This window comes from Hevea brasiliensis, chromosome 12, assembly GCF_030052815.1.
Source record: "Hevea brasiliensis isolate MT/VB/25A 57/8 chromosome 12, ASM3005281v1, whole genome shotgun sequence".
Classification (NCBI taxonomy): domain Eukaryota; kingdom Viridiplantae; phylum Streptophyta; class Magnoliopsida; order Malpighiales; family Euphorbiaceae; genus Hevea; species Hevea brasiliensis.
In genome coordinates this window covers 70003782-70017355 of record NC_079504.1, presented here as the reverse complement: position 1 = coordinate 70017355, position 13574 = coordinate 70003782, and positions in this window count along the sequence as shown.

Here is a 13574-nt window from a genome sequence, read left to right as displayed (position 1 = left end):
TTGGTGGCTCAGAATTGAATCCCTTAGAAAGTCCATGATCATACCATATTTATTGTTTATCCATGAATGCATGAGATGTATGGGAATGTATGCTATTATATGATATATGCATGCTAATTGGATAATGTGCAAAGTAAGACCTAATAGTAATTAGAATGACAATAAAATCTTCTAAACAAATGATTAAGTTGGAAATGCTATAATTAAAGTAATTATAACATAGGCCCTCCATTGGGGCAATTATTTTAAGAAATTTTAAATAGTTGTATAAGATGCAATTAATTTAAGAGATTTTCTTAAGAATAATTGTTAAGCATGAGATGTTGTAAATATGTAAATGGTTTAGTGGCCAATATTGGATGTACCTGAGGACATTAAAATTATTTGCATAATTACTGGCTCAATGGGATCAACTTAACTAATGCAAGATAAGTCAATAATGGATGTACCTGAGATTTTGAGCATTAGGGGCTAGGTAAAGGATTGAACCTCACATGAGATGTGATGGGCAAGGAGTTGCTCACTTATAGTTTATTGTAATTCCAATAATGGATGTACCTGAGGATGATCAATAGAATTATAAGAATTCAATCACCCACTAGAAATCCATCCAACTAGGATTTCCGTTTTCTACTTTGGAAGTGTAGGATTCGCTAAGTTAGTGGGAGGACTAATTTGATTAAAAGACCATAATCATTTTGGCTAATTATATGATACATTTACTAATTAATCTGGTTATTTTTTGCAGTTAATTTTCTGATAAAAATGAGCACAAAACAACCACCACCATCCAATATCCTTGCAAGCATACTTGATCACAATAGGTTGACAGGACCTAATCTATCTGATTGGCTAAGAAATTTAAAACTTGTCCTGAACCTTGAACATATAGGATATGTTCTAGATTCAAATGTTCCTGGTCCCTTACCTCCAGAGGCCACACAAGAGGAACATGAAACTTTGGACAAGTGGAAGGAGCATGATATGAGAGCTAAGTGTTACATGCTTGCTACCATCAGTAATGAGTTACAGAAGCAACATGAGAACATGCAAAGTGCAAGTGAGATCCTTTTTCACCTACAAGAGTTGTATGGTGAGCACAGCAGGAATGCTAGGTATGAGATATCTAGACAGCTATTCCGTATGAGGATGTCTGAGGGACAGAATATTGGGGATCATGTCCACAAGATGATTCGGCTAATTGAGCAGTTGGAACATCTTGACTTCAACATGGATTTCCAACTACAGACGGATTTGATCCTTCAGTCCCTTCCTGAGTCTTTTGGGAATTTTGTGACAAATTTCCATATGACTAAACAGGAATGCACCCTAGCTGGTTTACTCAACATGCTGGTTATTACCCAAAAGAATATGCCAGGCAATAAAGGAAAAGAGGTAGTTTTGGTTGCATCTTCTTCTGCTGGAAAGTCCAACAAGAAAAAGGGCAATAAGAAAAAGAAACCTCATATTCCTGGTCCTTCCAAGAAAATAGCTAAACAGAAAAGGAAGACTAAAGTTGATGGAGGCAAAGGAAAGTGTTTCCACTGCCAAAAGGATGGGCAATGGAAAAGGAACTGCTCAGAGTATCTTGCTTCTCTGAAGGACAAGAAGGATACACCTTCGGAAGGTATGTCCATATCTTGTTATTTAGATTCTGATGATACTCATAGTTCATCTACAGCTTGGGTTTTAGATATCAAGTGCGCTTCACATTTCTAATGATATGCAGGAACTAGCAAATAGTAGCAGCTTGCGTTCTCAAGATATTAGAGTCTGGATTGGCAATGGGTCAACTGTTGAAGCTTTAGCCATAGGATCTAAATCTTTTTACATGTTAGGACATGTTTTGTGTTTAGATAATATTTTATATGTACCTGATGCTTTTAAGAACATCATTTCTATATCTAGTTTGACTAGAAATGGCTATGAATTTCAGTTCACAGATGATGTTTGCAATATTTATTTTGGAAATAAATATGTTGGTTCGGGTTATATGAATGATGGTCTTTATTATTTGGATAATAATGACAAACACAAATTGAATGCAAGTGATCTAAAAGAATGCAATGCCATGGTGAAAACCAACTCAAGTTCAAAATATATTTGGCACTTAAGGTTATGTCATGTTGCAGAAGATAGGATTGCAAAACTGTAGAAAATGGGGATTTTATCCTCATTGGGCTCTGAGCCTACTCCAACTTGTGAATCTTGCCTTCAGGGCAAAATGACTAGATCACCCTTTGTTGGACAAGGGCTAAGAGCTGAAAATATTTTGGAGCTAATACATAGTGATGTATGTGGTCCATTTAAAGAAATGGCTAGAGGGGGTTTTCATTATTTTATTACCTTTACTGATGATAAATCAAGGTTTGGGTATTTGTATTTGATGAAATACAAACATGAATCTTTTGAAAAGTTCAAAGAATTTAAATCTGAAGTAGAAAATCAAACAGGAAAGAGTATTAAAGCTCTTCGATCAGATCGTGGAGGTGAATATTTGAGTACTGAATTTGATGAATACTTGAGAGAGCATGGCATTGTTTCTCAGCTGACTCCTCCAGGAACGCCACAACTGAATGGTGTATCTGAAAGGAGAAATCGTACCCTATTGGATATGGTACGTAGTATGATGAGCTATACTGATATGCCAATCTTCTTTTGGGGATTTGCATTAGAATCAGCTTTGTATATTCTGAATAGGATTCCATCAAATCAGTTTCTTCCACACCTTATGAGATATGGCATGGAAGAAAACAAGTCTTAAGCATGTTAAGATTTGGGGTTGTCCAAACTTATATCAAAAAGCTGAACACTGATAAATTGGAGACCAGATCAGAAAAAGGTCGATTTGTTGGATATCCAAAAGATAGTTTTGGATATTATTTTTATTTGCGTACTTCACAAAAGGTTGTGATAAGTAAAGATGCCACATTTCTTGAACAACAGTTTGTTCAAGAAGGAGGCAAAGGAAGGCAAATAGAGTTAAAATTGGAGAATTCTGACCAACCAACAGATCAGATGGATATAGATCCATTTAGTCAACCTATACCCGTTGATGAAACATCTACAGCTGTTCCTCGTAGAACAACCAGGGTATCTCACCCACCAGTGAGATATGGTTTTCTTCATGAAGAAGAACAAGAGTTGTCTACTCATGAAGAAGTAGATCATGGAGATGATCCACTTACTTATGAAGAAGCTATATCAGATATAGACTCTTCAAAATGGATTGATGCTATGAAATCCGAGATTGATTCCATGTATAAGAATCAAGTTTGGGATCTTGTTGACCCACCTGAAGGTATTGTACCTATAGGGAACAAATGGGTTTTCAAGAAGAAAATTGGTTCTGATGGAAAGGTAGAGACCTATAAGGCAAGGCTAGTAGCGAAAGGGTTTCGCCAAAGGCAAGGAATCGACTATGAGGAGACTTTCTCACCTGTTGCCATGCTTAAATCAATTAGGATTTTATTAGCAATAGCTGCATACTATGATTATGAGATTTGGCAGATGGATGTCAAAACAGCTTTTCTCAATGGATACATTGAAGAAAACATTTTCATGGAACAACCTAGGGGATTTGAATCCCAAGATGGTTCCAAGGTATGCATGTAACATCCTCCCGGTAGCAATTCCGCATGATCATGTCGGTCCCATACCTAGAACATCCGGAAAAATAATTAAATCAAAGTGAGGGACCATAATTAACTCAAATATTAATGAGAAAAATTTAGTAAAAATTTTAGAAATAAAATACAGTTAAGTCAAAAGAGCCGGTGCCCAAGCGATGGGTAACCAGAGGTAAGTTACGGTTCTCGCAACAAGGAGCCCTAGACCTGGGGGAAAAATTATAAAATAATTTTTGGGACTCCAGAGAAGGGTTATTGAGGTTCCCATGGCATTAGAATGCCAAGAAAATATTTAGAAAAAATTTTCAATCGGTACAGACAATTTTGACCCGTTAAGCCAAACGGAGGGCATTTTGGTCATTTCGCCTTCAGAGGTGAATTTTGGCCGACTTGTCCAGTTAAGTAAATAATTATTATGACTCAAAATATGAATAAATATTGCTAAAAATTAAATTGAAATGTGGTAGAAAAGAAAAGAAAAGAAAAATGAAATAAAAAGCAAATTATGACAAGTTATGATGTCATTTAAAAATTTCCTCCAATCACAATAAAATAACCAATTAGTTAACCAATAAAAGAGACTAAAAATGGGCTAAAGGAATTAAAAACCAGCTGCTCTTCTTCTCCTTCTTCTCCACCAAAACGTGAACCCCTCCCTTCCACCCTCCATTGGAGCTCAACCAAGCAAGCTTGATTTCCTACCTTGTCTCACCATAAAATCCTAACCTAGCTTCACTAAAACTTGCCCTAGCACCTTGCTAAAGCCTTTGGCAGCCAACAAAAGGAAGAAAAGTGAGGTTTAGAGGCTTGGAAAATTCTGCCACTTGAGGTTAGTGCTCTATATACTTAAAACTCTTTCATTTCATAAATAGCAACATGAATTTAGTGAGAAAATGTAAATTAAATGAACAAAAATTCTTGTGAAGGTATACATGAATTTCGGCTGCCCTAGCTATGGAATAGGAAGAAGTGTTTTTGATGAGCTTAAAGTGAATTAGAAACTATGTTTGAAGTTTATAAACATAAGAATGGTGAATTAATAGCTAACTAAGGTAAAGTGAAGAAATCATGACTTAGAACTAGGGTTTTTGGAGTAAAATGTGAACTTGGCCTATGCAATTGTTAAAGAACCTTTTAATGGTCAATTAGTGACCATTTTAGATAATTTGACCAACAAATGGACTGAAAAATAGGATTCCAAAATGAGGTTGCAGGCTGCCCTAGGACAGCAGTATAGGGACTGAAAATTCAGTCCCTTTGCACTGCCATAACTTGGGTTGTGTTAGTCCAATTGGTGTTTGGCCAATTGGACATGAAACTAGGCTTATAATGGCACATTTTTGCTGAAGAAACCATGCCCAAAAGACCAAAGCAAGAGGACCAAAACTTGGCCCCAATCCGGAACCCTGAAACTGCCTCTGCAGAATTGACCAAATGAACAGTAACTGTTCATTTGGCCATAACTCACTGTAGATTTGGTCAATTGACCTGAAATTTTTACAGCAACAAGTTAAGACATAGACAAACAACTTTCATGAAGGAACCTACCCCAAATTATGGCCAGAACCCATCCAACCAAGTGACTCTAGTTACTGTTCATGCACTATAGATATGGTAAATCTGCAGATTTGGCAATCCGGCCAGCTTGGGTTTTTGGACCATATCTGGAGCTACAAAACTCCAAATGGAGTGATTCAAAAAAAGAAATTCAACTAGACAAAATAAGGAACAACTTTCATGTTTTACATTTCTTCAAATTCCAACAGTAGAGTGTCCAATGGAACAGTGAAGTTGACCCACCAAAACTGAAAATTCTGCTAGTATTGAGTTACACTTTGGAATGGTATTAACACTTAATGCCAACAAGTTTTAAACACCAAATGTGGTATGTTTGGAGTGCCAAAGTCAATGTACATATTTTCTATCCAAAAGTCAACATTTTTGTTGACCAATGAGGTGAATAGTGACACCAAAACCAAAAATTGGCAATTTTGCCAAAATGACCTAAGCTTTGAGAAAGTGACCAAAACTAACAAGTTTTGAATACAAAATGTGGTATGTTGGGAGTATTAAAACCAATGTACCTATTGTTTATGCAAAAGTCAACATTTTAGTTGACTAATGAAATGAATAGTGACATGAAAACTTGAAATTCAAAAATTGTGAAACTTAAAAATGCAAAATGCCCTAGTAGGCCTAATGTGATTGGTTTCGATAGTTTGGCATGCCAATAGGGTATTGTTTTAGCAGTACTGCGAAAGGAAAGGCTTTTATGCCTGTATTCATGGCTTTATGCCCGTATCCATGGCTTTTATGCCCGTATTCATGGCTTTTATGCCGATTATGTGATATCATGGCTTTTAGCCATACCGATCGCATACGTGGTTGACGCTCAAGTCCCATGGTATGACGGCCCGAGGCACCGCGTGTCCAACGACCGTTATCCACCCAATGCTCAAGATAGGTTACTTGGGCATGGAAAAGTATAATCAAATGAACCGATTGTTAAAGAAAATACGAAAATTAAATATCAGGAATGATTACGATAGAATACAAAGAAACTCAAGATCATGAAGAAAATAATTAACAAAATGCATGAAGAAGTTAATAACATAAAACGTAATTAGCCCTCGACTAAACACTAAGTTGGTAATTATTCAGTTCTTATGAACACAATGGCTAAGAAATTATGATTTTTATATTGCATTTTATTTCTTTCTATTTTATTATTTGCACCACTAAGCTTTATGCTTAGCGCTTTGCAACACATAGGTATCGAAGATTGACAGAGCGCCGAGACCACGATTCGATAAGGCGCTCAGTTCGCATAGTGTCTGTGTCACCTCACCGCCAAGCATTGGTAGGACGCTAGATGTCATTTTGGTATTTTGTAATTGATTTTATTTTCTCATATGTATTTGAAACTTATGTAATGTATTTTGATATTCATGTAAATAATGAAAAGTGTGGTTGTAAATGGAAAAGTGAATGTTTATCTATGATTTATGCATGGTATCATATGAGATGGATGAATGAGAACTGAGATTGAACATTGTTGAGAATTTGATAAATGGAGTTGAGATGATGGAAAATGAATATAGGAAGTGTTTTTCACAGTTCAAGAACTGCTTTCCATTTTTAGCCACTACTGATTTTCTTTAAAATTTTCGGAACCTCAAATAAATAATAATTTCGATAAATGGCTTAAAATGAATTATATTTCACTAGTTATATTCAAAACTATGATAAAAATAAATTAAGATAAAATAGAGTGCTCCAGCACACTGAGTGGCATAATTTGCTCGGCTACACTGTAGTCGGGTAAGGGGTGTCACAATGCAAGCTAAAGCGATCCATTTATGGGTTGAAACAAGCTTCGAGGACTTGGAACATTCGTTTTGATGAAGCCATTAAATCCTTTGGTTTTATCAAAAATGAGGATGAGCCATGTGTATATAAGAAGGTTAATGACAGTGCTATCACTTTCCTTGTCTTATATGTGGATGACATACTATTGATGGGTAATGACACAGGTATGTTGACAACTATAAAGGTATGGTTGTCAAATACATTCTCCATGAAAGACTTAGGGGAGGCAACCTATATTCTTGGGATTCGCATCTATAGAGATAGAGTAAAAAGAATAATTGGTTTATCCCAAAGTCTATACTTGGAAAAGGTGTTAAAGAGGTTTAACATGCTTGATTCCAAGAGAGGATTATTACCAGTGAGACATGGTATCCACCTTTCTAAAGAGATGTCTCCAAAGACACCTGAAGAAAGAGATAAGATGGCCAGGATTCCATATGCTTCGGCTATTGGAAGTTTAATGTATGCAATGTTGTGTACTAGGCCGGATATCGCATATGCTGTTAGTTTGACTAGTAGGTATCAATCCAATCTAGGTTTGGAACACTGGATAGCTGTCAAGAATATCCTTAAGTACTTGAGAAGAACTAAGGATTTATTCTTGATTTATGGAGGTGGAGACTTACAATTGGATGGTTATACTGATTCTGATTTCCAATCAGATATCGATGATAGAAAGTCTACCTCTGGATATGTGTTCATTTGTAATGGAGGTGCAGTCAGTTGGAAGAGTTCCAAACAGAGCACGACTGCAGATTCCATCGCAGAGGTCGAGTATATTGTCGCATCGATGTCGCAAAGGAAGTCGCTTGGATAAAGAAGTTCGTGAAATAACTTACAGTAGTTCCTTCCATTGAGTCAGCAGTTCCACTACACTGTGACAATAATGGAGCAGTCATACAGGCTAAGGAACCAAGGTCTCACCAGAAATCCAAACACATAGAAAGGCGCTACCACATTATCAGAGAAATAATTGGGTGAGGCGATGTAGCCATGCAGAAAATAGCATCAGCTGAAAATCCAGCTAATCCATTCACTAAGCCTATGTCACAGACTCAGTTAGACCGACATCTTGAGAAGATAGGTATAAGATATTGTAATGAATGGCTCTAGTGCTAGTGGGAGATTGTTAGTAGTATGCCCTAAAGCATATCATTTAGTATGTATCTTGTACATATTTTTATTAATAAAAGGCATTTCCACTTTTCCGTTTATATAATATATTTATGTGCAATAGAAAAGGTCCATTGATAATTTGTTAGAAATATTATTCTTAAGTTGTTAAGAATATGAGTGACAATATTTCTAGCACAAAGTATCATAAATAGGTTCACAATCGAGGATACTTCATAATAAGGACATGACTTATCCAGAAAGATTGTATTCATGTTTGTTTCCAAGTTATTTATATGAGATATACATAAGATGGAATGGTGAGTCTCATGCCATATAACAAACATGATAGGCACTTATAAATGATAAGTAGGCCGATCCAGTGACACTTATGACAAGCACATGGAGTTTACTCTTGTCAATGTTTTGTCATAAATCATATCGAGGCATATAATCTTTAGACTTGAGATATACAGCTTATCTTGTATATAGGTAGTTTGAGTTTGATACTGCTTTCATACTTGTACTATGTATGGGTATATGGGCATGTGTTGGCTCCTACTAGTTATATATGGAGGTAGGTGTTGATCAAGATGGAATTTGTTCCTCTAAGTAAATAGAGATAAAATCCTATGTTCATTTAATTGTTCTTGATGTTTCAAGTTCTGGCCAGACAGATAGATTTATTCGTAAAAGAGTTTCGATGAGAAAATCTTTTAATCAAGAACTGGAATTAAAAGAGAACATAATATTCATAGCAAATGGAGTTTGACATAAACCATGACTCAAACATTGAGTTGGGATTTTGTAACAGAGAGATTCTAGTGCATGGTAACATATGATTATAGGTTCATTTAAGGTAAACCTTATTACTAATTGGGTGGCCATGGCATGCTATGCTAGGTGTTAACCATGGTCTATGAGGTTCATAAAATGATTTAGAGAAATCATTTATGGTAAGAAAGAGTTCTGATGATATTAAGAGTTGATATCATGTCTCATTGCCAATTAGTGATGAGCCTAGTAAGTCACACACATACACAAGTTATCACCTATTTAAATATGATTTAATTAATTAATTAAAGAGTTTAATAGATTAATTAAATAGGTTTAGTTTGCAATTAAATTGCAAAGTCCCCAGCATGACTTGAAACCAAATCTAGATTATTGGATGTGTAGTATAAATTAAATTTATATTTAAAGTGTTTAAATATGAATTTAATTAATGAGAAATTAATTAATAGAGATTAATTAATTAATTTATATTTTATATAAATTAATTAGAAGAAGAAAAATAATTATTTTGGGTTAAGAACTCAAAATTAAGACACAGGGGGCATTTTGGTCATTTCACAGTGTGACACGTGGCACCATGAGATGGTGACACATGGGATTACACATAAGCTTGCCAAATGTTTTTTTTAATCATGTAAGATGATTAAAATCAAGATTAAATATAGGTTTGACACTTGGCACAATGTGATTGGGTCACTTAAACCTAGAGCTAATCAAAGGGTGACATGTGGCAAGGGTTTTATGTGTTAACCTAGCTATTTAAGTGTGGTTATGAAAAAAAAAAAATAACCAGCAGCCACTCCTCTCCTTTTTCACGCCACTTTGAGGCTTTTCATGTATTCTTCTTCATCTCTCATCAATTGAAAGAGATTAGCCATCAATCTCTTGAATTAAGAATACTAGAAATTGTTTCTAGTGTCCTGTTTACATCTCTAATCTCTTAAAAGGCAGAACTTGAATTTCTAATAAATAGAAAAGGCTTTAGAAGCTGTTCAAGGGCTACCATAGGTGTTCTTGGTGTGGACAAGCTAGAGAGACAACATTTGGTGTCCTGAAGACGAATCTCAAAGGCGCAGACACGCTGTAGTGCATCAAGAGGTTAGTGTAATCGTTCTTGATTTAATCTAGGGTTCTAAAATTAATCTGACTAATTTTAAAATTTTAAATGGCAAATACAGATCCAAAAACATATTAAAAGAGTTTTAATATGTTGTTTATCATTGAAATCAAATAGATAAAAATAAATCTTGCATGATGTATGTGACCCTAGGTGAAAATTTTTGAATTCAATGGTATAAACTTGTGTTTTTCACGCTTCCGTTCCTTCATAAGATTCCTGGTCCACTACCACCTGGGGCCACAGAAGAAGAACATGACACTTTGAGAAAGTGGCATGAAGATGACTTGTAGGTCAAGTGCTACAAGCGCAATGATTAATTAGTTACAGAAGCAGCATGAGAAAATACAAACTTCTCCTGAAATTTTGCATCACCTAAAAGAGTTGTTTGGTGAAGATAGCAGAATGGAAAGATATAAGATATCTAAACAATTATTTAGGAAAAATGATGCATGAAGGGTAGGATGTGGGAGAACATGTCCATGATATGATCTGGCTTATAGAGCAGCTGGAGGCATTAGACTTTAACATGGACTTTTCTCTAAAGACGGATTTAATCCTACAATCCTTGCCTAAGTCTTTTAGAAGCTTTATTACAAACTTCCATATGACTAAACAAGAATGCACTTTGGCTAGTCTTCTGAACATTCTTGTGATTGCCCAAGGCAATATGCCTAGTAGGAAGGGAAAGGAGGTGGCACTTGTTGCTGCTTCTTCTTCTGGTAAGATCAAGAGGAAGAAGAAAAGAAATAAGAAGAAGCCATCTTCTGCCCCTGGCCCTTCTGGTAGAGTGGGCAAAGAGAGCCAAACAGTGAATAAGAAGGCTGAAGCAGCTCCTGCTAATAAGGGAAAGTGTTACATGGAGAAGTGAGGCTGAGGATTGGTGATAGATCAAGTATTGATGCCAAAGCCATCGAATCTACTTCTCTTATTGTACATAGTCATTTTGATGATAATTTTTTATATTTAAAGGATGTTTTGTATGTACTCAACATGTATAAAAACATCATTTTTGTATCTAGTTTGACTAGAGATGGTTATGAATTTAGATTCATAAATGATGTATGTACAGTTTATTATGGTAATAAAATTGAATGTTTGGGTTACTTGCAAAATGGTCTTTATTATGTTGATAATGAATGCAAAACAGCTCCAAGCACTGAATATGAAATTAATGCAATAAAAAATATTAACTTTAATCTAAAACAACTTTGGCACTTAGGATTGGGTCATGTAGTAGAAGATAAGATCACTAAGTTGGAAAGGATGGGGATTTTGTCCACTTTGGGAAATAACCCATCACTAACTTGTGAGTCCTATTTGTAGGGCAAAATGACCAGATCTCCCTGTGTGGGACAAGGGAAAAGAGCTGAAGATATTTTAGAACTCATACATAGTGATGTATATGGGTCATTTAAAGAAATGGCTAGAGGTGGATATTACTACTTCATTGCCTTCACTAATGATAAATCTCAGTTTGGGTACTTGTATTTAATGAAATATAAGTTTGAATCCTTTGAAAGGTTCAAAGAGTCTAAGACTGAAGTAGAAAATTAAACAGGAAAGAGTATTAAAACCCTTTGATCTAATCGAGGTGATGAGTACTTAAGTACTGAGTTTGATGAGTTCCTTCAGGATCAGGGCATAATTTCATAACTGACCCCTTCTGATACACCACAGTTGAATGGTGTGTCAGAAAGAAGAAACCGTACTTTGTTAGACATGGTACGGAGCATGATGAGCTTCACTAATTTGCCTATTTCCTTATGGGGATATGCATTAGAAACTGCACTATACATTCTTAATAGAGTTCCAACTAAATCAATTTCTTTCACACCATATGAGATATGGCATGGAAGACAACCATCCCTTAAACATGTTAAGGTATGGGGTTGTCCAGCTTTTATCAAAAAGCTAAAAATTGATAAATTAGAAACAAGTTCCAAAAAAGGTAAGTTTATTAGATATCCAGAAGATAGTTTTGGATATTATTTCTATCTTCCACATTCACAAAGAGTTATGATTAGTAGGGATGCAATTTTCTTAGAGAAAGAGTTTCTTCAAGAAGGTGGCAAAGGAAGGAAAATAGAAATGGAACTAGAGAATTCCACTGATGACCAACAATTTGTACCCATGGATATTGATCCAGTGGGAGAGCCCATGCCTATAGATAATACATACACAACACCGGTTCTTCATAAATCTAGTAGAATATCTCATCCACCAAAGAGATATGGATTTCTTCATGAGAATGAACAAGAGTTATTTATTGATGAAGAAGTTGATTATGGAGATGATCCTACTAGTTATGAAAAAGCTATATTAGATATAGATTCTTCAAAATGGCTAGAAGCCATGAAATCTGAAATGGAATCCATGCATAGGAACCAAGTCTGGGATCTTGTAGACCCACTTGAGGGTATTATACCCATAGGATGTAAATGGATTTTCAAGAGAAAGATTGGTCCTAATGGGAAGGTAGAGACCTTCAAAGCTATGCTTGTAGCGAAAGGGTTTCGCCAAGGGGAAGGAATTGATTACGAAGAAACATTCTCTCCCATAGCCATGCTTAAATCTATAAGGATTCTTTTGGCTATTGCAGCACACTATGATTATGAGGTTTGGCAAATAGATATCAAAACCGCCTTTCTCAATGGTTTTATTGAGGAAAACATATACATGGAACAACCCAAGCGTTTTGAATCCAAGGAAAGTTCCAAGGTGTGCAAGCTTAAGAGATCTATTTATGGTTTTAAGCAAGCTTCCAGAAGCTGGAATAAATGTTTTGATGAAACCGTTAAATCTTTCGGTTTTATTCAAAACATTGATGAGCCCTATGTGTATAAGAAGACTAGTGGGAGTATGGCTACCTTTCTAGTGTTATATGTGGATGATATATTACTAATAGGCAATAATATTAGTATGCTAACACCTGTAAAAACTTGGTTGTCAAGTACTTTCTCTATGAAAGACCTTGGTGAAGCTACCTATATTCTAGGAATTTGGATCTATAGAGATAGACTGAAAAGAATAATAGGTTTATCCCAAAGACTTTATTTGGAAAAGGAGTTAAAGAGGTTTAACATGCTTGATTCCAAGAGGAGATTGTTACCAGTTAGGCATGGGATTCACCTTTCTAAGGAACAGTCTCCCAAGACTCCTGAAGAAAGGGAAAAGATGGCTAAGGCTCCTTATGTTTCAACTATAGGAAGCCTAATGTATGTCATATTGTATACTAGGCCTAATATTGCCTATGCTATTAGTTTGACTAGCAGGTTTCAATCTAATTCAGGATTAGAACATTGGATAGCTGTCAAGAATATCCTTAAGTACTTGAGCAGGACTAAGGATTTATTCTTGATATATGGAGGAGGTGAACTTCAACTAGAAGGATTTATAAACTCTGATTTTCAATCAGATATTGATGATAGAAAGTCTGTTTTAGGATTTTTATTTTTGTGTAATGGAGGCATTATCTATTAAAAGAGTTCCAAACAGACAACTACTGCAAACTCCACTACTGAAGCCGAGTATGTTGCTGCATGCGATGC